This window comes from Lissotriton vulgaris, chromosome 9 (assembly GCF_964263255.1).
Source record: "Lissotriton vulgaris chromosome 9, aLisVul1.2, whole genome shotgun sequence".
NCBI lineage: Eukaryota > Metazoa > Chordata > Amphibia > Caudata > Salamandridae > Lissotriton > Lissotriton vulgaris.
The window spans coordinates 616,935,606-616,941,111 of record NC_141697.1 but is presented as its reverse complement, the minus strand read 5'-3'; the positions used below and the strand labels follow the sequence as shown (position 1 = coordinate 616,941,111).

Here is a 5,506-nt window from a genome sequence, read left to right as displayed (position 1 = left end):
TCTCTCCTTGTTCCTTGGCAAAAATAAAGAAGCAACTGCAGGATTCCCCCCAGCAAACAGCACTCTGGCAGAAGGGGTAGGCAAGTCCTTGGATCAGCAGGCTTCTTGTCCTTGGTATAGGTTTCCTTGTCAGAAGTGATCTAAATTCTTGGTTCAGGGTTCCTTCTCTTATGGGAAACACCCAACACATCGGGGTCAAAACATCGCAGTGCTATCGCACCGCGACTTTCACATCGCATGGTCATTCACATCGCATGCTATTACTACGCATGCTACGACCGCGCGAGGCCATTAACATCGCATGCAATTACAACGCATGTGATGTTAAAGTGGCTACGGGCTGCGGGCAAGGATTTATTAATTCATCTTTTAAACGGGCTTTTATTCATAAACAGTGTCACGCAAAACAAATGAAACATGCAAACAGTTGGCTTTTAAACTGCTAAAAAAATGCAGTCTTTTAAACATGCAAACAGTTGTCTTTTAAACGGGCTAAAAAATGCAGAAACGTGCTTTTCCAACAGAAATGTATCGAATTACATTAAAATGCTATGTTAAAAGGGCAATATTATTGGTGGATGGATGGGTGTATGGGTGTATGGATGGATGGATGCATGAATGGATGGATGCATGGGTGGGTGCTGGCGGATGGATGGATGCATGGGTGAGTGCTGATGGATGGGTGTATGGGTGTATGTATACATGGATGCATAGATGGAACAAAAATGCGGTGTAACACAAGCTCGAGCGGTGTCAAATTAATTATTGAAAACACAAGCACGAGGATATGCGGTGTAACACAAGCCTTTATTATACAATTATAACACACAAGCACGAGCGGTGTCCAATTAATTATTAAAAAGGTAAAATAAGCAACATCCGGTTCTGTTCTCACAATTGGCTTCGTTGATCCAACTTACTGTGAGCGGCTAGGCGCTGGGAAAAAAGGAACATGCCCAAGGTAAAGCGAAGCAGGAAGGCGCCACCAGATGGGTGGGAGCTCATCGAGCCGACTTTGGATGAGTTGGACCAGAAAATGAGAGAAGTCTACGAGTATTGCATTCGATAAGGATATGCCGATAAAAAACTGATTGCAAAATGGAAGAAACAGGGTTACGAAAACGTATGTTGCCTGCGCTGCATCCAAACTCGTGATACTAACTTTGGAACAAACTGCATATGCAGAGTCCCGAAAAGCAAGCTGGAAGTGGGAAGAATCATTTAATGCACACATTGCGGCTGTAGAGGATGTTCTGGTTAATACTTCTTTTGGATTGCTTTAATCCGTTCTTAAATAAAAACATCCACTCCTCACAAATGGTGGGGAATATCAATGTGTCATGGAAGGAGTTTGACAACATTTTTAACATAAAAGTGTATATCATGTTCCTACATTTGAAGTCTATTTTGAGGGGAAGGATAAGGGGAGGTCCATAAAATGATAATGTGGGTCCCAGTTTAGTTAGACCCTTTCCATTACTTAAGGTAGATGGATACCAGAGAGGATGATTTGTTATACTTTTGCAGCAGATAACAGTGTAATTCTCATATCGGCAAAAGCTATTTCATTCAGTGGGCATATTGTGACCCTTGTAAAGTTACCCAATAATGACTCGTAGGCGGTGGTTGAGGCGCTAAGCTTAATTTATTTAATTGTTAAATAAGTAGGTCCGAGGAGCGCCGGCCGGCGCTCTGCTCCGATGAATGCTCGGCGCGCTAATCATGCGCGCGCATCCCCGGCGCCAACATGGCCGCCGTGCGTCACGTCAACGTGACGTAGAACAACTAGAACGCTACATATCTCCCCCTTTTACCAAACCCAAGATCAGTCACTTACAGTTCGCCGTCTAGTTCAAAGTCTCGAAATCGGGCAGGCCTTACAATTTGTCTTCCCCTCCTGGTCACCTTGCCAATGTTCTCTCGAGTCCCTTGACCCTGCATTTCCGTATCTTCTGCTCCTCCGCTCATTGCTCCTTTGTCGTTCATGTTACCTCCCGACACATCCATCTCCGCTCTCGGGGTCTCGCTCTCTCCTTCACCTTCTTGCACTTCCCTTGCACTTGCTCCATCTTCTTGCTCACTTCCGCTGAACCTATCTTCCACAATCACGTCATCCATGCCTACACCTTCCGAGGACCGCCGTCCCCACCTCACTATCTTGTTGCACCTGGCCATGCGGTCCTGCGACCACACGTTTCCATCGCTGAGCAGAGCCGCTCGATCATATACTTCCTTGACTTGCATGGGCTTGCTATATTTGCTGTCTCCTTTCCTTTGTAAGGTGGCTAGCCTTACTCTTACCCACTCTCCTCTCTCCAGGTGAGTGTCCTTCACATTCCTACGTTTGTTGTAGTTATTGGTGTAGATGGTTTGTGCTCTTTCCAGGTTTGCCCTTACTACAGCAGGAGACCACTCACTGGTTACCACCTTCTCCTTCCAGATCCTGTTGTCATGCGTGAAGGGCTCACGTCCTCTCAATATTTGAAACGGGCTGTACCCCGTGCCTGTGGGGGTTATTCTGTAGGCCCACACCATATTCTCCAGCGCTCTCTTCCAGTCTTTATTGTTAGAGATGGCCGCTTGTATTGCTCCCATCACTACTCTATTAAATCGTTCGACTAGGCCATTTCCCGCTGGATGGTAAATGGCTGTGTGCTTTATGGAGATGCCATTCCTTTCCATGAATTGTTTCCATCTTTCCGACGTGAACTGAGGTCCATTGTCACTTAGGATGGACTTGGGAAATCCTTCTCTGGTGAACGTTTCGGAAATGAACTCTAGAATGTTCTCTGTGTCCATAGATTCACTCACTTTTATCTCTGGCCATTTGGAATAACGGTCTATGAGGACGCAGACGTACTTCTGTGTGCTCTGGTCATCAAGCACCGGTCCTAAAATGTCTATGGATAACTCTTCCCATGGGTTTAGTGGACTGTCGAACTTTCCAAGGGCTGGACGTAGTGGTTTCAATGTTTTGTCAGCCCCTTGGCATTGGGGACACTCTCTGACATGTCTCTCTGCTCTTACGTCCATACCTGGCCACCAATAATTTTGTTTCGCTCTGGCCTTGAGCTTCCCTATGCCGAGATGGCCTTCATGTAATAAGTCCAGCAACTTGTTGATGAGATTCCTTTGGGGGAACTACCTTGTCTCCCCGGTAGCTGAATGTGCCCTTGTCTCCTACTGACAGTTCCTCTTTCACCTCATAAAATGGTTTAAGGTTTGTCTTCACCTTTTTCTTCTCTGGCCAACCTTGTATGATGTGCGCCCTTACATCCTTAATGTCGGTATCTTCTTCATACGCTTCAGTCCATTCTTGTATGCTAATTACCTTCTCTTGGTCTTCTAAGAGAGCCACCATCTCCCCTCCGTCTGCTGGATCTTCTTCTCCAGGCTCCATGGCCGCTGCTCGACTCAAGTAGTCCGCCACTCGATTCTTGTTTCCAGGGATGTACTCTACATCATATCTGAATTCCAGTAATTTTAAGGACATTTTCGATATCCTGGGTGTGGCGCTGGCATGTCCGCACGATGTCAGTACTTTCACTAATGGCTTGTGGTCCGTCTTTAGCAGGAATCGGGTGCCCCATAAGAATTGCCGGAACCTCGTCGTGGCCCACACTACCGCTAGCATCTCCTTTTCAATGACGCTGTACTTGCCCTCGGTCTCTGTCACTGCTCTGGAGGCGAAGCTGATTGTCTCCATGTCCCCTCTTCCTCGGTCTTGCATAAGTACCGCGCCTAGCCCTTTGTCGCTGGCGTCGGTGATGAGCACGGTGGTGCCTTGTGGGTCGTACCCCTTGAGCGGTATGGCTCCCGAGCTCTCCTTTTTGATGACTTCAAATTCTGCTTGGGCTTCCGGTGTCCACTGAAACGTCGTGCTCGCTCTGGTCAGCAACCTCATGTTGTAGGTCTTTGAGGCGAAATGTACCACAAACTTGCTATAGTACTCCGCCATTCCCAGGAACGACCTGACTTCCTCCTTGTTCTTGGGAGGCGGTGCTTCAGCAATGGCCTTCACGTTCTCCGCCTTTGGCGTGATCCCCTGTTGTCCAATTTCATGGCCTAAGTATGTCACTGATTGCAGGCCCAGCCGACATTTCGACCATTCTGCCGTGAGACCTTTGGCTTCCAGTGTTTGTAGTACTTTCTCTAGTTTTCGGTCATGATCTCTCCTGTCTCTCCCCATCACCAGAATATCATCCTGGAAATACTGGACGTCTTCACAGCCTCGGAATAGATGGTGCATCATTTTTTGAAAGACGGCTGCCGCCGAGGCCAGCCCAAACGGCATGCGACAGAATCTGTAGCACCCAAACGGGGTAATGAACGACGTTAGGCTTTTGTTGTCCGGGTGCAGCGCTACCTGGTGGTAGGCCGATGTAAGATCAATGGTGGAGTACCACTTGACCCCTCTGGTTTTGGCCAACATCTCCTCTATCCTGGGAAGGGGAAATTTCTCCACCACTATGTTTTTATTGAGTTCTCTCAGGTCCACGCAGAGCCTGACCTTTCCGTTAGGTTTCATTACAACTACCAAGGGCGCCAGCCATTCGGCGCATGTGATTGGCTCTATGATGCCCTTTCTTTCCAGGTCTTGGAGTTCCGTCTGGACCGCTTCCCTCACTGCGATGGGCACATTTCTCACCTTGTGTGCCACTGGAATGGCTCCTTCCTTAAGCACTATTCGATGTTGAAATTTCTCCATCTTTCCTACCGTACCCCCAAACACCTTCGGGTAGTTCTTCTTCCATCTGTTCATGTCCGGCCATTCCTCCTGTTCTGTGAGAAGAATTTGTTCCTTCCCTCCTGGGTCGAGTTTTATGCCGAGATCGCCCTGGTCTAGCCATCCTAGGACGGAGGGTCCTTTCTCCGCGAAATATAGTTTGCACCACGCCGATCGGCCTCTAAACTCAAACAATAGGTGTCGGAAGCCTAACATGGGAATGCGATCCCCGTTGTAGGTGACTGGCCGTATGTCTAGTTTCTCCAGTTCTGGGCCCAACTTGGGTTGGAACTCTTCTTCCCACACTGCTCTCTGCACGATGGTGAAGGGAGATCCTGTGTCTGCCACAACCGTGATGGTGATGCCGCCTATGGACATGTCTAGGACTGGTTTGGTTGACCTCTTGCCGTCCACGCTCAACACTTGGTCGTATATGCATAAGACGGTGACCACTTCTTCCTCCGTGACTTCCTCAAGGTCTTCTTCGCTTTGGTCAACATATTTCACCATTCCCTTCTGCTGTTTCTTTCGACATACCTTCTCGTAGTGACCTACGATGCCGCAGTGTAGGCATTTGGCCCGGAATGCCGGACATTTTCTGTCGTGGGCATCATGGGACCAGCTTCCGCACCTGTAGCACGTTTTCTTGTTCTCACTGCTCGCCTGTTTCCCTTGCCATCTGCTGGTTCCTTTGGTTACTGGTTGCTTGTTCCTTTGGTCTTTACGGTGATCTTCTTCCTGTATTCTGTTCACCATGGTAGGAGCGGCCACCTCTTTCTT

At 48.2% G+C, this 5,506-nt stretch overlaps 1 pseudogene; it reads left to right on the top strand.

The window, feature by feature from the left end:
- Positions 1-893: 893 nt before the first annotated feature.
- Positions 894-1,261, top strand: LOC147691965 (protein BUD31 homolog pseudogene; annotated as a pseudogene).
- Positions 1,262-5,506: the final 4,245 nt, after the last annotated feature.